Here is a 15,312-nt window from a genome sequence, read left to right as displayed (position 1 = left end):
CAAAAGCTGAAAACAGATGTATCATAGGATATGGTTATCTCCGCTTCTAGGCATGCATTCCAAGCAAATAAAATCAGCATATGAAAGAGATGCTTGCACTCCCATGTTCCTTTCAGCACTATTCAGAATCAGCAAATGTAGAATCAGCCCAGTTCCCATCATTGAATGAATGCATAAAGAAAATGCGGTATGTATACACAAGGCAAGGTTGTTCAGCTATAAGAAAAATGAAATTCTGTCATTTTAAGCAAAATGGATGGACATGATGATCATTATGTTAAGTGAAATAAACCAAAGACACCAAAGTACAAATACTGCCTGCTTTCCCTCATATGTGAAAACTTAAAAAAGCTCATCTTAGAAAAGTGACTACTTGAGATTGGGCAGAATGAAGAGGAAAAGCAGAGGATGGATAGCAGGCACCAAAGCACAGTTAAATATAACAATTGATACTCTTCCACAGTACAGTGGGAAAACAGTATGGTTCACAGCAGTGTATCATATATTGTAGATATTACTGGAAGAGAGAAACTGGTAGATTCCAAACATATAGCAAAGATAAATAACTGGAAATTCTACTTGCATGATTTGGTAAATGTACAGGATATATATATATATATATATATATATATGTATGTGTATGCTGAAATATTGCATACATGTCATAAATATATACAAGTTCTATGTTATTAAAATGTAAATAAATAAAAATGAAATTAGGTATGTAGAATTGCTCATATAATGTGTAAATTTTCAACATTTTCTGATGACATAAAAACAAAATTTTAAACCAAATAAAATTAAACATATTAAATTGTAAGCACTTAAGGAATGTTGATGGTGAAATGGCAGCAAGAGTTACATTGCTTGAAAAGACTTTGTGCTACCTATAAAGCAAAACTGACTTTTAAGTATAGAATGGCCCGTGTGCAACATGAAGGAAATAAACAAGAGACATTGTCTTCTGTTCTTTGTCTTTTTTCGGCCTGGACTGAGAAAATATTGAACTTTCTGTGTATGATATCATTCCTCATTTTCTATCCACATAGTTCTAAATGTAATATTATTGTTTTCAGATCTATTGCTATTGATTTAACTGTATTCTCATTTTAAATAACTTAGTTGATAAATCAAATAAATTTTGCTATTTCCTTATTTTCACAGGTTTCATCCTAGTATCCTCCTAATGTGCCTTACCACTGGATAAGAAAAGTTGATGGGGCCGGCACTGTGGCATAATGGGTAAAGCTGCCACCTGCAGTGCTGGCATCCCATATGGGCGCCAGTTCTAGACCTGGCTGCTCTACTTTCGATCTAGCTCTCTGTTATCACCTGGGAAAGCAGTAGAAGATGGCCCAAGTTCTTTGGCTCCTGCACCCTCATGGGAGACCTGGAAGAAGCTTCTGGCTCCTGGCTTCAGATCAGCACAGCTCTGGCTGTTGTGGCCAACTAGGGAGTGAACCAGCAGATGGAAGACCTTTCTTTCTCTGCCTCTCCTCTCTCTGTGTAAATCTGAATTTTAAGTAAATAAATAAATCTCAAAAAACAGTTGACAATCTTGGATTAATTTTCACGTCCTCAATTGACATTTGCAAGCTAAATTATTTAATGATGAATGACAAGATTTTTTTTTTTACAGGATTAACCTGGTCATCCTTCTCTGTTCATATAACTTAATCAAATATGCCATAAAAATTAATATGCTTTGCTATTGATAGAAAAATATTATCTTTGTACCCTGCTTATCCTCTCTTTACTTGGCATAAATCTGACAAAATAAAAGAAAAAGTAAGTATGAAGACAAAATGGATACATATAATCTTTAATTCATCCCCACATTTTCTCTCAAAGTTAATAACTCGTTATCCATTTATACCTAGTGGTGATTTCTAGTAACACAACTAAGCTGTAATGAGTTATTTATATAATATCATCTAAGTATAATTTGGCTTCACATTTCACCTTAGTCTGAACAAACAAACTCACAAAACTCTGAGTTTCTCTTTAATAACTATTCAGGTAGTCTTTAGAAAAATGAATCAATGATATTTACTAAATGAGGACCAGATTCTAATTCAGAGAAGCAAAAAATATTATCATGGCTTTAATTTCTTGCAAGTGTTTCTCTAACACATTTACTCTGGAAGATACTGATGCACTAATCTTTCTTTGGGAATAATTGCAAGTCAAAAAACAGTGACTGAAGTGTTTCTTACATTTAAAATAATATATTTGAAAATCTTTATTGGAATTTAAAAAGGCTTCAAATAATAAAAATAAATTAGTTTGCCATCAAGTCTCTATATATTTATATATTATTGGAGCATAATATAAGTAGAAATAAAAATTATTACACAAAGCTTTTTAATTCAGCTTTATCAGATGAATCAAAATAATAATGGAAATGAGAATTATCAGACTTTGCTACTCAAGAAGCATAAAGTCATTATTATTTTTAAGATCTATAGCAGAATTGTGGGTGAGTATAGTTTTCAGATATTAACACACATTCAAAGCATCTTTATTAGAGTATAGGCAAACATAGGAATGAAAATGAAATTAGGTACGCCAGCGCCGTGGCTTAACAGGCTAATCCTCCGCCTTGCGGCGCCGGCACACGGGGTTCTAGTCCCAGTTGCCCCTCTTCCAGTCTATCTCTCTGCTATAGCCCGGGAGTGCAGTAGAGGATGGCCCAAGTCCTTGGGCCCTGCACCCGCATGGGAGACCAGGAGAAGCACCTGGCTCCTGGCTTCAGATCAGCACGATGTGCCGGCCGCAGCGGCCTTTGGAGGGTGAACCAACGGCAAAAAGGAAGACCTTTCTCTCTGTCTCTCTCTCTCACTATCCACTCTGCCTGTCAAAAAAAATAAAATAAAATAAAAAATAAATAAATAAAATGAAATTAGGTAACAATGGACCAAAAAATTTTCTTCAAATAATTTGAACTTTTTCAGATGATAAAAATAAATTATATCCATCAAATATTATGGGTCAGGAAGTGAGTATTAATATCCCAAAGGTGTAAATGGAATTTGGAACTTCTGGATGAATTGGTTTGAGAAACTAAGTAAAGCTAATGGGCAGAAAATTTTGATTTGGAAAAATCTCTCCTGTAGCAGATCCTATTCTATAAAATAATAGACACTGAGCAATTTTCTTAAAATATTAAAGTGATCATATCTGGGGCCGGCACGGTGGCTCACTTGGTTAATCCTCCACCTGCGGCGCCGGCATCTGATATGGGCGTTCTAGTCCCGGTTGCTCCTCTTCCAGTCCAGCTCTCTGCTGTGGCCCGGCAAGGCAGTGGAGGATGGCCCAAGTGCTTGGGCCCTGCACCTGCGTCAGAGACCAGGAAGACGCACATGGCTCCTGGCTTTGGATTGGCGCAGTGCCGGCTGTAGCGGCCATTTGAGGAGTGAGCCAATGGAATGAAGACCTTTCTCTCTGTCTCTATCTCACTGTATAACTCTGTCAAATAAATTTTAAAAAAAAGTGATCATATCTATACATTTCCTAGAAATATACTGGAAATATGAGCCACAAAGTATGGACCTGACTCAGAAACAATCTCTTTGAACTAGAATTAGTGGAAGTAAATTTAAAATCAATTTAGCAGACATGACACCAAAGCATACCAGTTGATATCAAATCCTCCTTTCGTCTTAAGCAATAAAAAGTTTCAGTTTCTTTTCCTATAATAGAATGCAATGATTAATAAACAAACATTAACAAAAAACTGTTCAATATGGTATTTGTCAAGCAAACATTTATTGAGAACTCTTACAGTGCCAAATAGTATTCAAATCATTGAATAAGAAATAAGATTTCTTTTCTCTCATAGCTTATGCAGGCTGCTATGACCAAGAGCTGATAAAGATAATGCACTTAACATAGAACCAAGAATGTAGTCAAAGAACAGAGCTCTTGTGATAAAGGTTGTGGTGAGTATGTTATAACTTCAGCAAATAATGATATAACATGAAATCCCTTGTGAGCAGTCATAGTGGGGTTTGATATGCAAAATTGGAAATGATAACACTTGATGGCTGATAATAACCACATTTCTTATATCTCATTACATAATATACATTACTTTGGTGATAAATGAAATATTATCTAAATTCATATCTACTGTTAGTTGACCACAATCTGGCAACCTACTGAAACATGTTTAATCATTTCATTTATATAGGACTGGAAGTTGAGTCTATTTTTTGAAAGTTTATTTATCTTAATGTACAAAAAGCTTCTGGAATCATAAACTTTAATTTTTTAATTAAGCTAATATAAAAGACAGTATTAATGAAACTATGTTGACTAATAGATTAGAAATCAACATTTATAGCTGCAGATTACATTTTATTCACTGAATTTCTGGGAAGATAACTCAGTTTTAGATAAAGAATTGCTGACTTACAGAATTGTATTTTGAATAAGACCAAGTGTCTGGTAATAACAATAGATAGAATTAAAAAGGAGAGTGTTCCAACATTTGAAGCAATCCACATAGCTGACTCCTAGAATTGCAAATGCCCTAAACAGCACTCTGACCTCAGAATCAGCCCTTAAGGCATTCAGATCTGGCTGCAAAGCCCATTAGAGCATTTCAGACATGGGAAGCCAAGATGCTGTGGCAAAAAATGTTTTACATGAATGATCTATGAATGAGACCCCAGTGGAAAGCAGGGACCATCAAAGAAGGATGTACTTTTCTTTGAAGGGAGGAGAGAATTTCCAGTTTGTTTTTGGCCCTGTCTAAATACTGATAGAGTTTGTGGACTCAGAAGGCTTCCATAGCCTTAACAGCTCATGTCAAGAGCCTCGGGTGATCACTGATATCATAATAAAAGTGTTAATTGTTAAATCAATAACAGGAGTCACTGTGTACTTACTCCACATGTAGGACCTCTGTCCTCAATGAGTTGTACTATGAGAAATAACTGTAAAACTTGTTCTCAAACAGTACTTTATACTTTGTATGTGTTGGGGGGTGGAAATTGTTGAAATCTTTACTTAGCATAGAGGAGGTGTTCTTTATATAAAGTTAATTAAAATGAATCTTAATGAAGAATGGGATGGGAGAGGGAATAGGAGGTGGGACATGAGGGGGGGTAGGAGGTTGGGTAGGGGGAGGAGAACCACTATATTCCTAAAGCTGTAACTATGAAATTTTTATTCATTAAATTAAAACGAGGGTGAACCAACGGCAAAAGGAAGAGCTTTCTCTCTGTCTCTCTCTCACTGTCCACTCTGCCAGTCAAAAAAATTTAAAAAAAAGAAAAAAAAAAGAAAAAGAAATATAAAAATTGTATTCTTAAAATTTCAGTGAAATGAAAACAATAATTCTGACTGAATGATAAAGAATGAAAAATAGCACTAGTTGATTGTTATAATTCTAAATTTTGCTCCTTGGAATCTACTCATCTTGATTTCCTTTTTCATTAGGTTCATTTTATCATTTATTTCTTTAAATTTTAAGCTCCTTTACAAATAAGTATACCATTGTGTTTGCATCTATTATTTCTTTTTGAATGCTATAATAAATTAGCACAAACTTGGAAACTTATACAATTAAAATTTGTTATCATGCAGATCACCAGGTTAGAAATTCAAAATGAAGGTGTCAGTAGGGCTGTATTATTTCTGGACACTTCAGGAAAAATAAAAATTTTCCTTTCCTTTCCCAGCTTCATTCATTGTCTTGTAGACCATTCTGTAACCTTAAAAAACCAGCAATAGTGGTTTCGGATCTGTTCAGGATGACATTCCTGTAATTTCCTGAAGCCAGGAAAGATTCTTTGCTTTTAAGATTCCATTTGGCTTGATTGATTCTCGCCACCTCAAATCCTTTACCTTAATCATATCTGCAAAGTCTCTCCAGCTAAGTAAGGCAACATACTCACAGGTTCTGAGGATGAGGCTGTGGACGTAATTTAGGGATCATTATTACCTAACCATGATATTTGAAATGAACAAGTACAATTTTTAAAAATCACTAAATATATAGGCTAAGACAAATAAAAGAAAAACAGTTTTCAGTGAGAGCATTTTTTATTAAATGCTCAAATACCCTGGTATTGAATTCCAAGTGGGTATTCTATTTGTTTAAAATTTCACATAGTATGCTAATAAATTTCTGGTGACTTCATTATCTTTTTCTTAATCTGATCACCTTCTTTCTTATCATTATCAATATTTCTTTTTCTTTTCCTTTTTCTTTTTCTTTTTTTTATTAAACTTTTATTTAATGAATATAAATTTCCAAAGTACAGCTTATGGGTTACAATGGCTTCCCCCTCCCATAACTTCCCTCCCACCCACAACCCTCCCCTTTCCCGCTCCCTCTCCCCTTCCAATCACATCATGATTCATTTTCAATTCTTTTTATATACGGAAGATCAGTTTAGTATATATTAGGTAAAGATTTCAAGAGTTTGCCCCCATATAGCAACACAAAGTGAAAAAAAATACTGTTGGAGTACTAGTTATAGCATTAAATAAGAGTGTACAGCACATTAAAGACAGAGATCCCTACATAATATTTTTTTAAAAATTAATTAATTTTCTATGCCATTTCCAATTTAACACCAGGTTTTTTTTTTTTCATTTCCAATTATCTTTATATACAGAAGATCGATTCAGAATATAATTAGTAAAGATCTCATCAGTTTGTACCCACGCAGAAACACAAAGTGTAAAAATACTGTTTCAGTACTAGTTATAGCATCACTGCACTTTAGACAACACATTAAGGACAGATCCCACATGGGATGTAAGTACACAGTGACTTCTGTTGCTGACTTAACAATTTGACACTCCTGTTCATGGCGTCAGTAATCTCCCTAGGCTCTAGTCATGAGTTGCCAGGGCTATGGAAGCCTTTAGAGTTTGCTGACTTTGATCTTATTCTGATAGGGTCATAGTCAAAGTGGAAGTTCTCTCCTCCCTTCAGAGAAAGGTACCTCCTTCTTTGATGGCCCCGTTCTTTCCACTGGCATCTCACTCACAGAGATCTTTCATTTAGATCTTCTTCTTTTTTTTTTTTTTTCTTTTTCATTCCTCCCTTTTACAACCTACAGTGCTTGGTACATGTACTGGTTAGTGTGTAATCTCTGGAAGGTCTTTTGTACTCATTTACATGGGACCATATCATAATTTCACATATGCATGATTACGTCATTACAGGTATAGAAATTTTAACATATTAATGAAAGAACTAAACAATTCTCAAAAATACACATTGGTGCAGGGACTGCTGTAATAAGTAGGTAAAATTTTATGCCCCCACCTCCCCCGCTACATTCTTCCAACAGCTCTGTCTTTAAAGCATTGTTGCTTACTTTGGGATTTGTCTTAACAAGGCCGTTCATATACTCAAGGTCATTCAACTTTATGGTGTCCATGTGGGCTGACAACAGTCCAAAGGATAGTGTTTACTGAATTTACCTGTACTTGCGTCTTCATGGCTTTTCTTTTTAAAAAAAGATTTATTTATTTATTTGAAAGTCAGAGTTACACAGAGGAGAGGCAGAGAGAGAGAGAGGTCTTCTATCCGTTGGCTCACCCCCCAATTGGCCTCAACTGCGGGAGCTGCTCGGACCTGAAGCCAGGAGCCAGGAGCCAGGAGCTTCTTTTGGGTCTCCCACGTGGGTGCAGGGGCTCATGGACTTGGGCCATTCTCTACTGCTCTCCCAGGCCATAGCAGAGAGCTGGATTGGAAGAGGAGCAGCTGGGACTAGAACCGGCATCCATATGGGATGCCTGTGCTTCAGGCCAGGGCGTTAACCCACTGCACCACAGTGCCGGCCCTTCATGGCTTTTAAAAACCTTTCTGACAAGCATACAGAATATTCTCGAACTCTGCTTAAGAATATACTCAATTACTTGCATGCTCATGGTTTGTTGTTGTTGTTGTTGTTTTGTTACCTGCTGCCTGACCCATGGGTAATTTCATTTTAAAATGTATCATCTACAATCAAGCAAATGATCTAATTAAATTTTCCAATACAATATCACAAACATGTATTAAAGTTTCATAAAATATATTTGTTGGAACCCTATAATTTCTTAAATTTTATGTAGTTGAATAATAAGCAGAGTAGAAAATTATTCACAAAGACATTTCAGCCTGGTGAAGGAAAAAAGTATTAATAGAATAGTCATTATACTGGATTTATAATAATAAATGTAGTATATGCTCTGGAGGAAAAGTCCCTGGGCTGTGTGAGCACGTTATAAGGACTTAAGCTAGATAAGATCAGAGAAAACTTTCTGAGAATGTACCACATGAGAAAAAAAAAAAAAAACAAACAGTGTTCTGGTACAGAGAGTCTTCTAGGAACTGGAAGATGAATGATGATATGCTCACTGGTATAAGAGTAAAGAGTACATAGCATGTCTGAGAAATCTAAACAAATTCTGTGGTAGAATCAATTAATCACAGCAGAGATACATAGTGAAGCTTCGGAGTGAGGCAGGGACTAGATTAAGTAGAGGTTTATGGGTCATACCAAGCAGCAATAGATTTTAAGCTAAGAAAATGGCATCACAAGGTTTGCAAACATCACAGAACTGCAATGTGGGGAGAGGTCAGAGTGACTACCCAGTAGGTTATAGAAGAATTCAACCGAAGGATAGATAGACTGGGACATTCTATACATACAGAAAAGATTTGCTAGGCATGTGCCAAATGTATCAGAATTAAATGTGTAAAATATAACCAATATCCATTTCATCCACTATGAAATAGCTCATATAAATAGCAATTTTTCACTCAATAAAGCACTCAAAATCATCTTTGTTTTGTGTGTCTGTTTGTGCTTCTTCTAATTATCAGAACTATTTTGTGAGGAAAGCAGGGAACTCTCTCTTCCCATTTTTTCCAAGCCCAGGTAGATTTGAAAAAAAATGTTTTGTCAGAGGTCACACAAATTATAAATGTCAAGATCATGCCCTTCTGAATCCTGGGTCCCATTTATTCATCATGCTAATTGATTGCATCCATGGAATTTACTATTTTTTAATTATTTATTTATTTATTTATTTGAAGGTCAGAATTACAGGAAGACAGAGAGAGACAGGGAGAGAGGTCTTCCATCCACTGATTAATTCCCAAATGGCTGCAATGGCTGAGACTGAGACATACTGAAGCGAGGAATCTGGAGCTTCTTCCTGATCTCCCATGTGAGTGCAGGGCCCCAAGCACTTGGGCTGTCTTCCTCTGCTTTCCCAAGCACATTAGCAGGGAGCTGGATTGGAACCAGCACCCATATGGGATGCCGGTATCACAGGCAGCAGCTTAACTCCCTATGCCACAGTGTGAACACTGCATCCATGGAATTTAAACCACTCCTCTTTCTGTATAAAAATCTATCCCCACTGCAGGACAATTAACACTTTTATGTAGGACAATTAACCAGCTCAATTGCAATTGCCAGTTTTTCTTTAGCTTCCTTAGGGTCCTACTCTGCTAAACACTTAACAGCAATGACAACATCAATGATGGCAATAAACCCACAAAACTATATTGAACCTTCCCAGTGGTTCAATTTCTCCTCTTTGGCATATGTTCACTAATAATTTTGATTCCACATGGTCAACATTTTAAAAGCATGCTTGTAGCTCCAGCAATTGAAGTGTATTTTAGAACCAATAAACACATCAATAAACACATTTTCAACATGATCCGATATGAAATGTATTACTTTCAAGTCTATAACAGGAAGCAAATACTACTCAACATCATTTAAGAGTTATTTTCTTAATTAAACTTTCTCCCCAAAGTGATCAACTTTAAATGTAAAATATCTAAAAAGAAGACACACGTTTCCTATCAGTTATGTAATTATAAAATCTGAAGTTTAAATTCATTAATTAACTGTGGAAAAGGAAAACAGTCATATGCAATCAGCTAAAATTGCTGACACATTTTTTTTTAAAGAATTATTTATTTATTGAAAGGCAGAGTTACAGAGAGGCAGAGGCAGAGAGAGGGGGGTTCTTTTATCTGCTGGTTCAATCCCCAAATGGCCACAAGGGCCAGAGCTGCATTGATCTGAAGCCAGGAACCAGGAGCTTCCTGCGGGTCTCCCACATGGGTGCTGGAGCGGAAGGACTTGGGCCATCTTCCACTGCTTTTCCAGGTCACAGCAGAGAGCTGGATCGAAAGTGGAGCAGCCGGGTCTCGAACCGTCACCCACATGGGATGCTGGCACTGCAGGCAGCAGATTTACCCACCAGGCCACAGTACCTCCCTGAAACAGTTTTTATAATATGTTCTTTCCTACTTTCATTACAGTTACTTAAAAGATCACTCACTTATGAATTTTAAATAAACCTTTTGAATATATGTTTTGGGTTTATATTTTTGAGAGATATAACAGGAAAGTATGGGAAATTGCTTAAAATAATTTAATGAATGAACATTTGGGCATATATAGACACTGATCTAACTGACATTTTCTTATTTATTCAAAATTCAAGATTTTCAAAACTTCCTGAGGTAAAAATCACTTTAAATTTTATAGGAAAACATAAATAGATTTCTCAAACATTGAAAAAGACACTTGAATTCTGTTTTTTATCCTGGTGGTTACACTTCTTTTTTTCTGAAATTTTAATGGAAGGATACAGAAAACATTCTTCAATACAATTGCTTTTGTAATGCTTAGAATTTGAAGAAAATTAAATTTTACAGTTTTCTTTATGTTTTTATCCTATTCATCTTCCCTCTTCATAATTAATTCTGACTTGTCAGTAAGTACTCTATGTTTTTGCTTCTCTTGAGAGGTTTTTGAAAAAATGGAAAATTTCTCAAGGTAAGCATATGCAATTCAAACGAAAAGCATCCTGGAAAATTAACATTACACCACACATAATTTTAAGAGTTTTCCCAAGAATGAGCTTCTTTCTAGAAAAAAAGAAAGTACATATTATACATTTATGTTCTGAGAAATTAAGTTTTGGCAGAGAGAAAAAAAGATTTATAAAAAAAATCTAGGTTTAGATGCAGAAGCTTGGTTTTATGAACCTGACAATAGCTATTATTTCAAACCAAGGTCTTTGTACTATTATTTCACACAATTTATAGATTTTCTTTATGAAATAAAACAAAATAACTGAAATAGATAAAATAATAAGTGATTTGTTAAAATATTTTAAGCATAAATATGTTATTATAAAGGATCATTAATTTAATTTTTGCTTCTGAAAGTTTTTGCAAAAATACTTATTCAAATTCACAATATCTAAATCAGAAGTGAAAAACTGGAAAGTATTTATTTTCAACTGACTTTTTAATAACATTTAATTTTTTTTTCATTTTATTTAGACAGAGCATGATATTTCCGATCAGCTGTTTTTCTCTGAAAATGCTTTCAATCTCTGGGGGCGGACAATGCTGAAGTCAGGAGCAGGTCTCTTACTCTGGGTCCCTCTTGTGGTTGTAAGGGATCCAAATATTGAGCCACCTCCTGTGGCCTCCCAGACTAAGCATTGGCAGGAAGCAGGAATTGGAAACTGAGCAGAGACTCTAACCCTGCCACACTGATACAATATGGATGCAGGCTTCCCAAGTGACATTTTTAACCACTGTGTCATACACATATCCACATTTGATGTTTTTCAAAGGTGATAAAGGTAGACTTTTACTGAGACTCCCAAAGGAGAGGAGTTCTTACAATTATGCTTGGTTGGGGCTTCAGTCATATAATACAAACAGATTAATTTTTATCAACATAGCTACACACAATGTTTTAAAAAGTGATCATGCAGGAAATTGGTTAATCATCATATTTCTAAATTAAATTATTAATGTCTTCATTTTAGCTGAAGTTAGTTTATTGTGCTTTGAGACATCTATACAAAAGTTCATTCCACATAATATTGAAAAAGATTAAAAGTCTGCAATCTTATCCAAGTAAAGGTTAGTCTCAGGCTAAATTGTGTTAAATTCAGGCCTCACAACGCACCCCAGCCCGCCATGCCCCAGTAAAGTCATGGTAAGCCTTGTAACTTATATTACTGTATAATGGAGTCATCTTTAGATCTAAAAGTTTCAAATTGAATTCAATGGCACCTAAATTGAGAACACGCTCTTGCATTAACATCTTCAATTTATCATAAATTGCATTATCAAACCTTGTGATGAAAGAAGAATCCTCGCTGAAGGCCATCGAATAGTTTCTCTACGCCAACAATATTTTAAGTAATTCTACAATACCGTTGCAACGAATGTCTCAAAACCTTTGTGTCTGAAATTATTTAAAGCATCACCATGGCAACATGAATCTAATGAAAAGATATTTTATAGCTTAAGAAGTCTGAAAAGTAAATGTCATAGACTCGTAAAAGGACTTTCTGCTCTTTAAAGAATTCTATATATTTCATAAATATTTAAACATATTAAATCTTGGGGTACAAATAATAGCAAGTGTGAATTTATTTCTTAGTTAAATTACTAACCATGGTCTCATTAAATCAGTGGCAGCTTCTGAGCGTTGTGGATTTTTTTTTTTCATGAGAAAAACTGGCCTAACGTGCAAGAAATTAAGTCTAAGGGACCCACAATCGGCATCAATCTTGGCACCACCTACCCTATGTGGGTGTCTTCCAGCATGAGAAAGTGGAGATAATAATAATGACCATGGCAACTGAACCAACTGAAGCTATGTCATCTTTACTGTCTCTGAATGACTGATCAGTGATATTGCCGTGTTTCAAGTTGAAAAGAACCTGACCAATGTGATTTTTGATGCCGAATGATTGATTGGACATAAATTTGAGGATGTTGTTGTCCTATTTGATAGGAAGCAGTGGCCCATTGTGGCGGTAAATGATGCAGGCAGGCCTTAAGATCCGAGTACAAGGGAAAGACAAATTTCTATCCAGATGAGCTGTCATCAATGGTCCTGACAAAGGTGTAAGAAAGCACAGAAGCTGACCTTGGGAAGGCTGGTACCAACGCTGCGATCATAGTGACAGCTTACTTTAATGATTCTCAGAATCAAGTAACCAAAGATGCTGAAAACATTGCTGGTCTCAATATACTTCAAAAGTTGTACTTTTGAAATTTATATTTATTAAAGTTTTCTAAATAAATAAATAAATAAATAATATAGTCAATTGTTAAATCAATAATAGGAATCACTGTGCACTTGCTCCCCATGTAGGACCTCTGTCTTTAATGAATTGTACTATGAGAATTAACGTTAAAACTAATCTTCAAACAGTACTTTATACTTTGTGTGTCTGTGTGGGTGCAAACTGTTGAAATCTTTACTTAGTACAGAGTTGATCTTCTGTATATACAGATGATAAATCTTAATTAAGAATGGATGGGAGAGGGAATAGGTGGTGGGACGGTTTGGGGATGGGCGTGAGGGTGTGGGAAGAAGAACCACTATAATCCAAAAGTTGTACCTATGAAATTTATATTTATTAAATAAAAGCTTTCTATAAAAAATAAAAAAACACACAAAAGCTTTCCCCACTTCCTGTTATCCTGCCCCTCTTATCTACACTCAGCGTAGGCTCAACATAAACAATTATGCCATCCTTCACCAAGTTTTCACAATAAAAATGCTCTTAGGTCTAACGGACATTTTCCCAATTGCAATCTAGCCTTGTTGCTGGCAGTTACAGAAATCTAGGACTCAGTCCTGTTTTCTGACCAGTATATGTAATGGCTCAATAAATCCTTTCATTTCACTATATATATATATATATATATATATATATATATGTATGTATGTATATATATACATATATATACATACATATACATACATATATATACACTTCAATGAGCTAACTGCTGCTATTGCTTGTGCAATAGACAAAATGGTTGAAGCTGAAGGACGTTTGATAATTTTTGAAGCTGCCCTTCAGAATTGAGGATAGAAGCTTTGAGGTCAAATGCACAGCTGGAGACACCCATTTAGGTGGAGGGTACTCTGACAAGCAAATGGTCAACCATTTTATTGCTGAGTTCAAATGCAAGCATAAGAAACACATCAGTGAGAACAAGAGAGCCATCAGTGTCTCCATATGGCTTGTGAATCAGCTAAACATATCTTCTCTTTAGCACCCAGGCAAGCATTGCCATAGATTCTCTATGAAGGAATTGACTTCTATATCTCCATTACTCATGCTCAATTTGAAGAGTTGGATGCTGACTTTTTCAGTGGCATTCTAGGCCCTGTGGAGAAAGCTCTTGGAGTCATCAAATTAGACAAGATGCAGAACCATGATATTGTCCTGGTGGGTGGTTCTACTAGAATTCTCAAGATTCAGAAGTTTCTTCAATGCTTCTTTAATGGAGAAGAACTAAATAAGAACATCAACCTTGATGAGACTGTTGCCTATGCTGCAGCTCTCCTGACAGCCATTCTGTCTGGAGACAAATTCAAAAATGTTCAAGATCTGTTGCTGTTGGATATCACTTCTCTTTCCCTGTAGTGTTTCTCATATTGAAGTCACTTTTGATATTGATGCATATGTAATCCTTAAAGTCTCTGCTGTGGATAAGAGTACAGGAAAAGAGAACATGATTAACATTACTAATGACAAGGGCTGTTTGAGCAAGGAAGACTTTGAACATATGATCCAGGAGGTTGAGAAGTATAAAGCTGAGAATCAGAAGCAGAGGGGCATGGTTTCCTCTAATAATTCACTTGAATCCTATGCATTTGACATGAAAGCATGTGTTGAAGATGAAAAACACTTCAAGGCAAGATCAATGATGAGGATAAACAGAAGATTCTTGACAAAAGCAATGAAATCATCAACTGGCTGGAATAGAACAAGACTGTCTAAAGAGAATTTGAATATTAGGAGAAAGTCTGCAACTCCATTATTATCAAGCTATACCAGAGTGCAGGGGGCAGGCCAGGAGGAATGCCTGGGGGCTTGCCTGGTTGGGGTGCTCCTCTGTCCAGTTGTGCTTCTGCAGTGTCTGTCGTTGAGGAGATTGATTAAGCCAATCCCAGTATAGATGCAGCATTGTTCCACACAGTAAAAAATGGAAGGACCCAAATTTGCAGCCAATTCTGTAGCAGTTTAAAGTTCAGCTGCTATAGTAAATTACTGGGTATTCTCAACACTTGAATATAGACCATGTGCACATGGAAAGAAATAACATTGCACATTTTAAGTGTTGTATCTAAGTGGAGAATGCAATGTCTTAAACTTGTATTTAAAATTGTAAAAACAATTACTGGCCTCATAATAACAAATGTAAAATATATTATTGTTGTGGTGTATTTCTGAAATGGATGTAAATATATCAAGTGTTTTCACATTTTTGCTTCTAAA

At 35.6% G+C, this 15,312-nt stretch overlaps 1 pseudogene; it reads left to right on the top strand.

The window, feature by feature from the left end:
* LOC133751579 (heat shock cognate 71 kDa protein-like) overlaps positions 1-14,976 on the top strand; it is a 35,020-nt pseudogene extending 20,044 nt beyond the window's left edge.
* Positions 14,977-15,312: the final 336 nt, after the last annotated feature.

The sequence above is a fragment of the Lepus europaeus genome, chromosome 2 (genome assembly GCF_033115175.1).
Source record: "Lepus europaeus isolate LE1 chromosome 2, mLepTim1.pri, whole genome shotgun sequence".
NCBI lineage: Eukaryota > Metazoa > Chordata > Mammalia > Lagomorpha > Leporidae > Lepus > Lepus europaeus.
This window is presented reverse-complemented; position numbering and strand designations above follow the sequence as displayed.